The sequence below is a fragment of the Octopus bimaculoides genome, chromosome 1, assembly GCF_046866305.1.
Source record: "Octopus bimaculoides isolate indiv1 chromosome 1, ASM4686630v1, whole genome shotgun sequence".
Taxonomy (NCBI): domain Eukaryota; kingdom Metazoa; phylum Mollusca; class Cephalopoda; order Octopoda; family Octopodidae; genus Octopus; species Octopus bimaculoides.
In genome coordinates, this window is record NC_142928.1 from 148,848,697 (window position 1) to 148,862,259 (window position 13,563).

At 38.6% G+C, this 13,563-nt stretch overlaps 6 non-coding genes across 6 annotated transcripts; all 6 read right to left on the minus strand.

Annotated features, from left to right (window-relative positions):
- Positions 1-1,247: 1,247 nt before the first annotated feature.
- On the minus strand, positions 1,248-1,319 carry Trnaq-cug (transfer RNA glutamine (anticodon CUG)). The gene has a single exon. It is a non-coding gene; the product is annotated as a tRNA-Gln (tRNA).
- Positions 1,320-4,907: 3,588 nt separating this feature from the next.
- Trnaq-uug (transfer RNA glutamine (anticodon UUG)) lies at positions 4,908-4,979 on the minus strand. The gene has a single exon. It is a non-coding gene; the product is annotated as a tRNA-Gln (tRNA).
- A 429-nt stretch (positions 4,980-5,408) lies between these two features.
- Positions 5,409-5,480, minus strand: Trnaq-cug (transfer RNA glutamine (anticodon CUG)). The gene has a single exon. It is a non-coding gene; the product is annotated as a tRNA-Gln (tRNA).
- Positions 5,481-6,949: 1,469 nt separating this feature from the next.
- Positions 6,950-7,021, minus strand: Trnaq-cug (transfer RNA glutamine (anticodon CUG)). Its single transcript has one exon. It is a non-coding gene; the product is annotated as a tRNA-Gln (tRNA).
- A 4,733-nt stretch (positions 7,022-11,754) lies between these two features.
- Trnaq-uug (transfer RNA glutamine (anticodon UUG)) lies at positions 11,755-11,826 on the minus strand. Its single transcript has one exon. It is a non-coding gene; the product is annotated as a tRNA-Gln (tRNA).
- A 429-nt stretch (positions 11,827-12,255) lies between these two features.
- Positions 12,256-12,327, minus strand: Trnaq-cug (transfer RNA glutamine (anticodon CUG)). The gene has a single exon. It is a non-coding gene; the product is annotated as a tRNA-Gln (tRNA).
- Between the last annotated feature and the right edge of the window lie 1,236 nt (positions 12,328-13,563).

Genomic DNA, 13,563 nt, shown 5'->3' on the forward strand with positions numbered 1-13,563 from the left:
CATCATCTAGTTATAAGTGGGAGATTTGACTGCTATTTCTTGCAAGTCAAGATACTACAAAGACTTAGACACTCCCGTGAATATATAAATGAAAATTGTCCCGTGATAGTATTATCGAAAATTCTTTGGTATTTCCTCATAATCGAAGATGCCGAAGTGTTTAAAATTCTATTAAAATTTCATTCACGTCGATGACGCTCTGTAGGAATATTTTATTCGCCTCAGGACTTGGCAAGTACTCCCTTTTGTTGTGCCCTAATCACGCAAACACACGCTCAATCACTCGGATATTTTCCACCTAAATGGTAAGCCTGTTGATTAGCATGAATTCGCTCGCCAAGGTACTCCAGCCGCCGTGGGATCTCTTCATTCTATCTTCTCTAAAACTACAACAATTGTCTCTGCTCCTCGAAGTTGACTGGTTTCGCTTCACTTTCACTTAAACACTCGCGACTCACTCGTGCTTCTGTTTCTCATCAATCCACTCCCAAGTGCATGTAGACATGGTGGTACTATCGAGTTGTGGAGCACTCACTGGTGAAACTAGGATTACTAACCTGTATTTTTCTGATGATGTGGTTATTCTTGCTGAGTCTCTTGGGGTCCTAAGGAGTGTGCTCCTGTCACTGAACGAAGAAGCAGAACCACTTGATCGTGGAGTTTCTTTGGTAAAGACAAAGAACCAATCTCAAATCTGTTGTCGGTGGAAATGTCAACGTTATTGACTGCTTCACTTATCTCGTAATTGTGATCCACACCAGCTTTAATTACGAGTTAGGAGTCTTTAGAAGACTTGGACATATTGGTGCAGTTGGAGATGGAACTCGCCAACTGTCGACGAATAAAAGTGACCTATTAATGTATAGGGACATGGTAATAATTAAAGACGGCGTTGTCAAGGTTCAACCCCCAGAAGAGATTTTATTGACAGAGAAAAAAGAAACAATTATATCTAAAACATACAGCCAAAAAGGGAAAAAAATCGAGCGAGTAAGTGAGGAGAAGGTAGAGAAATGTCTAAAGCCCAAGATATCACATCTAGCCAGAGGGAAAAAGTTCGGTACCATCGAAGTACACCTAAAAAACATTGAAACTGCACAACTGCACTCGGTAAAATCCTTGGAAACGGAGGAAGGTTTTAATCAATATTCGCTTTGCTTTCCGCAAGTATTTTAAATATCATATTTCATCATACCAAATCATTGATTTTAAACTGATATGTTGAAATCAAAAGAAAACAGATACTTAGGTTCTACCGAGACTTGAACTCGGATCGCTGGATTCAGAGTCCAGAGTGCTAACCATTACACCATAGAACCTCACTTGCTCGCAAGTGAACACTTAATCTTAAAATAAATATCATGTCACGTGCTTTTGTTATTTTTTTCATTGTATCAGTATGTAAGAGAGTTGTAGATTGGCCGAATCACTAGAAAATTAGAAAAACGCTACGTGGTTTTTTTATCTGTTCTACATCTTTATGCTCTGAGTTCAAATCCTGCTGTGGTAAAATTTGCCTTCATCCTTCCGACGATGATAAAACAGAGTACCAGTCAAGTACCAAAGTCGATATAACCGACAGTTTCTTTTCCATTAAATTCCTGTCGTTTTGCCTATTATAAATATTGTTATTATATTAAAAATACAGAGGCTTTGTATGAGGTTAAAAGAAACCTGTACTACAGAGTAAAGAGTGCAGTGGGAGTAGTACATTTTAATCCGGTTGTAAAGAATGACGTGTTAAAAATGTTTGACGACACACATGACTGACTCCATTAGAAAATAACATTTAATAATTGATATTGCTTAGCCACAGGTCACGTATCTGAACTGAATAGGCTTATGATCAAATGTTTTCAATTTTTGACCATCTCGTCTTATTTATCAGATGTATCGTATCTACACTTACATTTTATGACATACTAGCAGAGATACCCGGCGTTGCCCGTGTCACGTGGCATTGAAGAATTAGACTTTTCTTTTATATTTTCTCTAATGAACTGGAATACCTATGATTTTAATTTCATCAAAATTGGAGATTAAGAATTTTTAAGAGGGTTCCTTCCCTCTTTACACACCCTAGCAAAAATTCTCATCACGACATATTTATCCCATACTACTCATCTTTATGCCCAGATTCCAAAATCCAAATCTTAGAAAACCTTTTAAAAACTTTTTGCTCCTGAAAAATGGAGCTCTAAAATGTGGGAGTTAAGACCCCTATTAGAGGAGGGGGTCCTAAAGACAACCAGAGAGGTTGAATTGTTGAGAATCTTTTTTAACTTGTGTCTTATATCCATTGTTCAAATTTCTTTGAAATCGGAAATATATGAATGTTCACTGGATTTGTAAAAGCGAGCGAAGCTAGAGGAAACCATAAAACGAATGATCACAATAAGCAGTCAGCTACCCTACCCTAATCGTCACCACTCCCCAATGTAGGATCCTTGACCATAGAGGTGACCGGCACAGTAGTAAGATGCATTACGGATCTATAGCAATTGGAAGGGCATGACCCAACTCAAATAAACATTAACAACTGTGTGACGTGAGGGCTAAGGAGAAATGAAAGTGTCACCTCTGGATTTTTCCAATGATCACTACACCGATAGGTAACTGAACAGAATAAATTTGCAATCTATAAATCTCTCTGAATGACCAATCACTTACCTGTAAAGGACTTGAAATCAGTGTTACCATCTGGGGACTATCTCTGACCCAGTGATAATAAAAGGACACAAAGGAGGTCTGCAAGCAAAATAACTTTTCTCAAAATAACACTTTGCAACTGAATCGATGGAGGCAAAGATGCGTCTCTTTTACTTGACAATTTATGCACCACATTGCAGAAATCACAATCTAAGTATATCTCAAAGCAAACTTTTACACTGTTGTACCATTGAATTACAAATAACGCTCATCTTGTATCCTCGAGTGACGCTACAGCTTCCAAGACTACAATTGTATCCGTCTTGGCTTAGAAAAATTGACTAAATTGTGGGGATTAAGCCCCCACTAAGGGGTCTTACTAACTCTTAAGAAGTTGAAATTTTAGGAATATTTGAAGCTGGGTGGGATTTATTGGTCGTTTTAATTTTTATCAGTAAATTCTGCCTAGCTCTGGGGCAATTTCGCCTACTCTTGGTTAGAGACTTTTTCAAGACTTTTAATGAATTTCAAAGTACAAAACTCTAATCTTCTTGGAAGTAGGATTCGCTGACTTCAGTGCACTTACTGTTGCGCTCCTGCCACTTCATGAGGACCCCTGGAAGGTCTTCAAAGTGAAGGTGTCCAGGACTCTCGTCACAGCCTCCTTCCACTTTTCCTTCAACTTGGAAAACAACCAAAATCAAAGGGTGCAAGGTCTGGACGGTAGGATCGGTGAGAGACAGTCTTGTTGCCTATCTCTGTCAAGTAGATAGGCATCAAAAGGTAGATTCGAGACGCATTCCAGATGTTTTGAGATTTTTTAGGAGAGGCTAAAACTGTTCTAGATTATTAGAAAAAAAATGCAGACGACAGTTATCGACACGATCTGTATTGTATCCTAGTTATATTCCTTTGTATCTTCCCTTTTTCAAAGAGGGACAATTCTCTAAAACTTGTCTTTCTATTCTTCAAACGCGAAAATTTATTCCCAATTCAGAAAACACGATAAATCAAAAATAAAAGATAAAAGATTTCAGTAGCATTGCAAGATGATAAAAAAAAAAAAGGAAAAAAGATTTCAGTAGCATTGCAAGATAATAAAAATGGAAAAAAGATTTCACACACTCCACTACGATGTTTTATTTAAAGCTAAGCGACATCTAGATCGTGTTGATTAACTGTCGTCTGCATGTTAGCTATTAGTTTTAATGCCCAGAGAGACGGTAAGTTTTAACGTAATCCTTTCTACTATAGGCACAAGTCTTGAAATTTGTGGGGAGGGGACTAGTCGATTACATCGACCCCGGCGGAATTTGAACTCAGAACGTAGTGACGTGCGAAATACCGCCAAGCATTTCGTCCAGCGTGCTAACGATTCTGCCAGCCCGCCGCCTTACGTTTTAACACTTAATAAGGCCGAGGGAAAGTACTTTAGTGTAGGGTTCAGGGTACTAAAAATACCCCCATTCTAGGATCTCACATATGTTATTGTGGTAAGTTGAAAAACTTCGATTATTTGACTTTATCCATGCCATTAGCTGACAAAACGACCAACGATTGTCATTGACTTATTAATCCAGCAGGCCGCCGTTTTCGTCTTAAGTCTCTGGACACTTCCTTTATATATACACGGACGTATGTAAGTTTGTATGTGTATATATATTCATATATATGTATATGTGTGTGTCTTTGTGTGTGTGCGCGTGTGCGTGTGTGTCTGTGTGTGTATGTGCGTGTGTGTGTGTGTGCGTGTGTGTATGTGTGTGTGTGTTTTGTGCCCTATAACACTTGACAACCGGTGTTGTTTGTTTACGATCCAATATCTTAGCGGTTGGATAAAAATGATCGATGGAATATGTACAGAAGTCGATTTGTTCGACTAAAAAACCTCATCGTTGTGCTGCAATATGGCCGCAATCCAGTGACTGAAACAATAAAAAAAATAATCTTTTCTACTCTAGGCACAAGGCCCGAAATTTTGGGGGAGGGGGCCAGTCGATTAGATCGATTCAAGTACGCAACTGGTACTTAATTTATCGACCCTGAAAGGATGAAAGGCAAAGTCGACCTCGGCGGAATTTGAACTCAGAACGTAAAGACAGACGAAATACCGCTAAGCATTTCAACCGGCATGCTAACGTTCCTGCCAGCTCGCCGCCTAAAATAATAATAATAATAATAATAATAATAATAACATAATGACTCACTCCAAAATCAATGAGAATCAATATTTATTTTTTAAAAAGCCTGTAATTAATAGGTTCTACCGAGACTTGAACTCGGATCGCTGGATTCAAAGTCCAGAGTGCTAACCATTACACCATAGAACCACTCCGCAATCGATCCAAAGTTTTATCTTCAAATAGAATCTTGAAATAGAATCCATTCTCATCTCATGCATTATAAGGAATATTAAATCAACTCAGTACTTTGGCTCTTATTTCATCAACAACCCAGAAAAATTAAATGTAAAGTTGATTTCGGTAAGATTGGAACACAGAACGTAAAGACGTAGCTTAAAGTGACCGGTGACTCAGAGATAAACTCCCATTGAGTACAGCTTGTAATGCAGTTTCCATGGTTTGTTGTAAGTATTTCACGTCACTGATATGTTCATCAATCTTGAGGAAGGAACAGGAACAGTAGAACAGTACGAGTTCTATTTCTGCCATTGTGTGACGTCATTTATTTATTTATTTTAAAAAATACTGATTTTTTTTTACATACCCATTCTAACAAATAAGTACCGAAACAAAAAAAGGTTCTACCGAGACTTGAACTCGGATCACTGGATTCAGAGTCCAGTGTGCTAACCATTACACCATAGAACCAGTTAAAAGTCGATGCGAAGTTTTATCTTCAAATAGAATCTTGTTGCATGCGTTTTCAACGTTATTTTTATTATGCTTTTATGTATACATGTAGATTTGATGTTCTTGCTATCTCCTGACCGATTGTGATTAAGCATATATCCGATCGAAGGCGTTTAAACTGCAACCATTGCTTTGGTTTAAGGGTATCTAAGGCTACATCATCTAGTTATAAGTGGGAGATTTGACTGCTATTTCTTGCAAGTCAAGATACTACAAAGACTTAGACACTCCCGTGAATATATAAATGAAAATTGTCCCGTGATAGTATTATCGAAAATTCTTTGGTATTTCCTCATAATCGAAGATGTCGAATAAAATGCCTACCTCCAGACCGAAGTGTTTAAAATTCTATTAAAATTTCATTCACGTCGATGACGCTCTGTAGGAATATTTTATTCGCCTCAGGACTTGGCAAGTACTCCCTTTTGTTGTGCCCTAATCACGCAAACACACGCTCAATCACTCGGATATTTTCCACCTAAATGGTAAGCCTGTTGATTAGCATGAATTCGCTCGCCAAGGTACTCCAGCCGCCGTGGGATCTCTTCATTCTATCTTCTCTAAAACTACAACAATTGTCTCTGCTCCTCGAAGTTGACTGGTTTCGCTTCACTTTCACTTAAACACTCGCGACTCACTCGTGCTTCTGTTTCTCATCAATCCACTCCCAAGTGCATGTAGACATGGTGGTACTATCGAGTTGTGGAGCACTCACTGGTGAAACTAGGATTACTAACCTGTATTTTTCTGATGATGTGGTTATTCTTGCTGAGTCTCTTGGGGTCCTAAGGAGTGTGCTCCTGTCACTGAACGAAGAAGCAGAACCACTTGATCGTGGAGTTTCTTTGGTAAAGACAAAGAACCAATCTCAAATCTGTTGTCGGTGGAAATGTCAACGTTATTGACTGCTTCACTTATCTCGTAATTGTGATCCACACCAGCTTTAATTACGAGTTAGGAGTCTTTAGAAGACTTGGACATATTGGTGCAGTTGGAGATGGAACTCGCCAACTGTCGACGAATAAAAGTGACCTATTAATGTATAGGGACATGGTAATAATTAAAGACGGCGTTGTCAAGGTTCAACCCCCAGAAGAGATTTTATTGACAGAGAAAAAAGAAACAATTATATCTAAAACATACAGCCAAAAAGGGAAAAAAATCGAGCGAGTAAGTGAGGAGAAGGTAGAGAAATGTCTAAAGCCCAAGATATCACATCTAGCCAGAGGGAAAAAGTTCGGTACCATCGAAGTACACCTAAAAAACATTGAAACTGCACAACTGCACTCGGTAAAATCCTTGGAAACGGAGGAAGGTTTTAATCAATATTCGCTTTGCTTTCCGCAAGTATTTTAAATATCATATTTCATCATACCAAATCATTGATTTTAAACTGATATGTTGAAATCAAAAGAAAACAGATACTTAGGTTCTACCGAGACTTGAACTCGGATCGCTGGATTCAGAGTCCAGAGTGCTAACCATTACACCATAGAACCTCACTTGCTCGCAAGTGAACACTTAATCTTAAAATAAATATCATGTCACGTGCTTTTGTTATTTTTTTCATTGTATCAGTATGTAAGAGAGTTGTAGATTGGCCGAATCACTAGAAAATTAGAAAAACGCTACGTGGTTTTTTTATCTGTTCTACATCTTTATGCTCTGAGTTCAAATCCTGCTGTGGTAAAATTTGCCTTCATCCTTCCGACGATGATAAAACAGAGTACCAGTCAAGTACCAAAGTCGATATAACCGACAGTTTCTTTTCCATTAAATTCCTGTCGTTTTGCCTATTATAAATATTGTTATTATATTAAAAATACAGAGGCTTTGTATGAGGTTAAAAGAAACCTGTACTACAGAGTAAAGAGTGCAGTGGGAGTAGTACATTTTAATCCGGTTGTAAAGAATGACGTGTTAAAAATGTTTGACGACACACATGACTGACTCCATTAGAAAATAACATTTAATAATTGATATTGCTTAGCCACAGGTCACGTATCTGAACTGAATAGGCTTATGATCAAATGTTTTCAATTTTTGACCATCTCGTCTTATTTATCAGATGTATCGTATCTACACTTACATTTTATGACATACTAGCAGAGATACCCGGCGTTGCCCGTGTCACGTGGCATTGAAGAATTAGACTTTTCTTTTATATTTTCTCTAATGAACTGGAATACCTATGATTTTAATTTCATCAAAATTGGAGATTAAGAATTTTTAAGAGGGTTCCTTCCCTCTTTACACACCCTAGCAAAAATTCTCATCACGACATATTTATCCCATACTACTCATCTTTATGCCCAGATTCCAAAATCCAAATCTTAGAAAACCTTTTAAAAACTTTTTGCTCCTGAAAAATGGAGCTCTAAAATGTGGGAGTTAAGACCCCTATTAGAGGAGGGGGTCCTAAAGACAACCAGAGAGGTTGAATTGTTGAGAATCTTTTTTAACTTGTGTCTTATATCCATTGTTCAAATTTCTTTGAAATCGGAAATATATGAATGTTCACTGGATTTGTAAAAGCGAGCGAAGCTAGAGGAAACCATAAAACGAATGATCACAATAAGCAGTCAGCTACCCTACCCTAATCGTCACCACTCCCCAATGTAGGATCCTTGACCATAGAGGTGACCGGCACAGCAGTAAGATGCATTACGGATCTATAGCAATTGGAAGGGTATGACCCAACTCAAATAAACATTAACAACTGTGTGACGTGAGGGCTAAGGAGAAATGAAAGTGTCACCTCTGGATTTTTCCAATGATCACTACACCGATAGGTAACTGAACAGAATAAATTTGCAATCTATAAATCTCTCTGAATGACCAATCACTTACCTGTAAAGGACTTGAAATCAGTGTTACCATCTGGGGACTATCTCTGACCCAGTGATAATAAAAGGACACAAAGGAGGTCTGCAAGCAAAATAACTTTTCTCAAAATAACACTTTGCAACTGAATCGATGGAGGCAAAGATGCGTCTCTTTTACTTGACAATTTATGCACCACATTGCAGAAATCACAATCTAAGTATATCTCAAAGCAAACTTTTACACTGTTGTACCATTGAATTACAAATAACGCTCATCTTGTATCCTCGAGTGACGCTACAGCTTCCAAGACTACAATTGTATCCGTCTTGGCTTAGAAAAATTGACTAAATTGTGGGGATTAAGCCCCCACTAAGGGGTCTTACTAACTCTTAAGAAGTTGAAATTTTAGGAATATTTGAAGCTGGGTGGGATTTATTGGTCGTTTTAATTTTTATCAGTAAATTCTGCCTAGCTCTGGGGCAATTTCGCCTACTCTTGGTTAGAGACTTTTTCAAGACTTTTAATGAATTTCAAAGTACAAAACTCTAATCTTCTTGGAAGTAGGATTCGCTGACTTCAGTGCACTTACTGTTGCGCTCCTGCCACTTCATGAGGACCCCTGGAAGGTCTTCAAAGTGAAGGTGTCCAGGACTCTCGTCACAGCCTCCTTCCACTTTTCCTTCAACTTGGAAAACAACCAAAATCAAAGGGTGCAAGGTCTGGACGGTAGGATCGGTGAGAGACAGTCTTGTTGCCTATCTCTGTCAAGTAGATAGGCATCAAAAGGTAGATTCGAGGCGCATTCCAGATGTTTTGAGACTTTTTAGGAGAGGCTAAAACTGTTCTAGATTATTGTAATTTTAATATATCATTACTATACGTCTAATAAGCCCACCTATTAACTTTTGTTATTCCAGATTGATGGAGATGGCTGTAACATTTTAAACACGTCCTTCGAAACGCTGCATATCGAAATTGACTAGTTTGATTTCGTTTCACGGCACCACTTCGTGGGGTTTTTTTTAATAAACATTTTTATATGCGGTATTTACCGGAGTCGAAGATGCTATTCTTTCCCTAAAAGAATTTTCGAAAATATATTGTGCGTCCTAAGAGAAAGAAAAAGACCGGAAAGAAGACTAGCACAGCAAAAGTGGGATGATAATGCGAATAAAATTGTAGTGACGCTCTAATAGGAGACGACTATTATTGTTCACTTTCCGGAAAGCTTATCCACGCATGCGCAGGGACTAGTTGCGGAAGGAACACGAGAAGAGTCTCATGCGCATGCGTGGAGTTCAACATCTAAAACGTTCCCGCTCTTTTCATTCTCTTTCTCGGCCGGCCGGCCATGAGCATGGACGTGTCAAGCAGTGTCTCCAACATTCCAACTCTGGAGACAGTCTCTTTCCAACATTCCAACTCTGGAGCTAGACAAATAACCTCTCAACATCATTGACGGCGTCTCAGCAACCAAAGGGCGAAGTGCTGCCTATTTCCTCTGTAAATAAATACTGTTGTGTTGATAGTTCAGAATCTGCGTTCCGTTGTTTCTTCAGAATTTAATGTACGGAAGCGGGTATACACCTAATGGTGTATAACCACTTTCCTATAAAATAATTGAATTTCGCATCTTCATAATCAGTGCAAAAATAGAGAGAGAGAGACAGACAGACAGACAGACAGACAGACAGACAGAAACATACAGAGACACAGAGAGAGATACAGAGAGAGACAGAGACAGAGACAAACACAGACAGACAGACAGATAGACACAAACACACACACACGCATACATAAACACACACGCAAATACATATACACACGCGCGCGCGAGCACGCACGCACGCACACACACACACACACACACACACACACACACACCACAAACTGGCTCATATCGAAAACATAGATAAGGCGCAATCAACGTTTGATGCGTTATCAACAAGGACAGAGACTGTTTTATTGAGCAAAAACCGTAACTCTGAACAGTAAAACTGATAGAAAAAAAATGCAGACGACAGTTATCGACACGATCTGTATTGTATCCTAGTTATATTCCTTTGTATCTTCCCCTTTTCAAAGAGGGACAATTCTCTAAAACTTGTCTTTCTATTCTTCAAACGCGAAAATTTATTCCCAATTCAGAAAACACGATAAATCAAAAATAAAAGATAAAAGATTTCAGTAGCATTGCAAGATGATAAAAAAAAAAAAGGAAAAAAGATTTCAGTAGCATTGCAAGATAATAAAAATGGAAAAAAGATTTCACACACTCCACTACGATGTTTTATTTAAAGCTAAGCGACATCTAGATCGTGTTGATTAACTGTCGTCTGCATGTTAGCTATTAGTTTTAATGCCCAGAGAGACGGTAAGTTTTAACGTAATCCTTTCTACTATAGGCACAAGTCTTGAAATTTGTGGGGAGGGGACTAGTCGATTACATCGACCCCGGCGGAATTTGAACTCAGAACGTAGTGACGTGCGAAATACCGCCAAGCATTTCGTCCAGCGTGCTAACGATTCTGCCAGCCCGCCGCCCTACGTTTTAACACTTAATAAGGCCGAGGGAAAGTACTTTAGTGTAGGGTTCAGGGTACTAAAAATACCCCCATTCTAGGATCTCACATATGTTATTGTGGTAAGTTGAAAAACTTCGATTATTTGACTTTATCCATGCCATTAGCTGACAAAACGACCAACGATTGTCATTGACTTATTAATCCAGCAGGCCGCCATTTTCGTCTTAAGTCTCTGGACACTTCCTTTATATATACACGGACGTATGTAAGTTTGTATGTGTATATATATTCATATATATGTATATGTGTGTGTCTTTGTGTGTGTGCGCGTGTGCGTGTGTGTCTGTGTGTGTATGTGCGTGTGTGTGTGTGTGCGTGTGTGTATGTGTGTGTGTGTTTTGTGCCCTATAACACTTGACAACCGGTGTTGTTTGTTTACGATCCAATATCTTAGCGGTTGGATAAAAATGATCGATGGAATATGTACAGAAGTCGATTTGTTCGACTAAAAAACCTCATCGTTGTGCTGCAATATGGCCGCAATCCAGTGACTGAAACAATAAAAAAAATAATCTTTTCTACTCTAGGCACAAGGCCCGAAATTTTGGGGGAGGGGGCCAGTCGATTAGATCGATTCAAGTACGCAACTGGTACTTAATTTATCGACCCTGAAAGGATGAAAGGCAAAGTCGACCTCGGCGGAATTTGAACTCAGAACGTAAAGACAGACGAAATACCGCTAAGCATTTCAACCGGCATGCTAACGTTCCTGCCAGCTCGCCGCCTAAAATAATAATAATAATAATAATAATAATAACATAATGACTCACTCCAAAATCAATGAGAATCAATATTTATTTTTTAAAAAACCTGTAATTAATAGGTTCTACCGAGACTTGAACTCGGATCGCTGGATTCAAAGTCCAGAGTGCTAACCATTACACCATAGAACCACTCCGCAATCGAGCCAAAGTTTTATCTTCAAATAGAATCTTGAAATAGAATCCATTCTCATCTCATGCATTATAAGGAATATTAAATCAACTCAGTACTTTGGCTCTTATTTCATCAACAACCCAGAAAAATTAAATGTAAAGTTGATTTCGGTAAGATTGGAACACAGAACGTAAAGACGTAGCTTAAAGTGACCGGTGACTCAGAGATAAACTCCCATTGAGTACAGCTTGTAATGCAGTTTCCATGGTTTGTTGTAAGTATTTCACGTCACTGATATGTTCATCAATCTTGAGGAAGGAACAGGAACAGTAGAACAGTACGAGTTCTATTTCTGCCATTGTGTGACGTCATTTATTTATTTATTTTAAAAAATACTGATTTTTTTTTACATACCCATTCTAACAAATAAGTACCGAAACAAAAAAAGGTTCTACCGAGACTTGAACTCGGATCACTGGATTCAGAGTCCAGTGTGCTAACCATAACACCATAGAACCAGTTAAAAGTCGATGCGAAGTTTTATCTTCAAATAGAATCTTGTTGCATGCGTTTTCAACGTTATTTTTATTATGCTTTCATGTATACATGTAGATTTGATGTTCTTGCTATCTCCTGACCGATTGTGATTAAGCATATATCCGATCGAAGGCGTTTAAACTGCAACCATTGCTTTGGTTTAAGGGTATCTAAGGCTACATCATCTAGTTATAAGTGGGAGATTTGACTGCTATTTCTTGCAAGTCAAGATACTACAAAGACTTAGACACTCCCGTGAATATATAAATGAAAATTGTCCCGTGATAGTATTATCGAAAATTCTTTGGTATTTCCTCATAATCGAAGATGTCGAATAAAATGCCTACCTCCAGACCGAAGTGTTTAAAATTCTATTAAAATTTCATTCACGTCGATGACGCTCTGTAGAAATATTTTATTCGCCTCAGGACTTGGCAAGTACTCCCTTTTGTTGTGCCCTAATCACGCAAACACACGCTCAATCACTCGGATATTTTCCACCTAAATGGTAAGCCTGTTGATTAGCATGAATTCGCTCGCCAAGGTACTCCAGCCGCCGTGGGATCTCTTCATTCTATCTTCTCTAAAACTACAACAATTGTCTCTGCTCCTCGAAGTTGACTGGTTTCGCTTCACTTTCACTTAAACACTCGCGACTCACTCGTGCTTCTGTTTCTCATCAATCCACTCCCAAGTGCATGTAGACATGGTGGTACTATCGAGTTGTGGAGCACTCACTGGTGAAACTAGGATTACTAACCTGTATTTTTCTGATGATGTGGTTATTCTTGCTGAGTCTCTTGGGGTCCTAAGGAGTGTGCTCCTGTCACTGAACGAAGAAGCAGAACCACTTGATCGTGGAGTTTCTTTGGTAAAGACAAAGAACCAATCTCAAATCTGTTGTCGGTGGAAATGTCAACGTTATTGACTGCTTCACTTATCTCGTAATTGTGATCCACACCAGCTTTAATTACGAGTTAGGAGTCTTTAGAAGACTTGGACATATTGGTGCAGTTGGAGATGGAACTCGCCAACTGTCGACGAATAAAAGTGACTTATTAATGTATAGGGACATGGTAATAATTAAAGACGGCGTTGTCAAGGTTCAACCCCCAGAAGAGATTTTATTGACAGAGAAAAAAGAAACAATTATATCTAAAACATACAGCCAAAAAGGGAAAAAAATCGAGCGAGTAAGTGAGGAGAAGGTAGAGAAA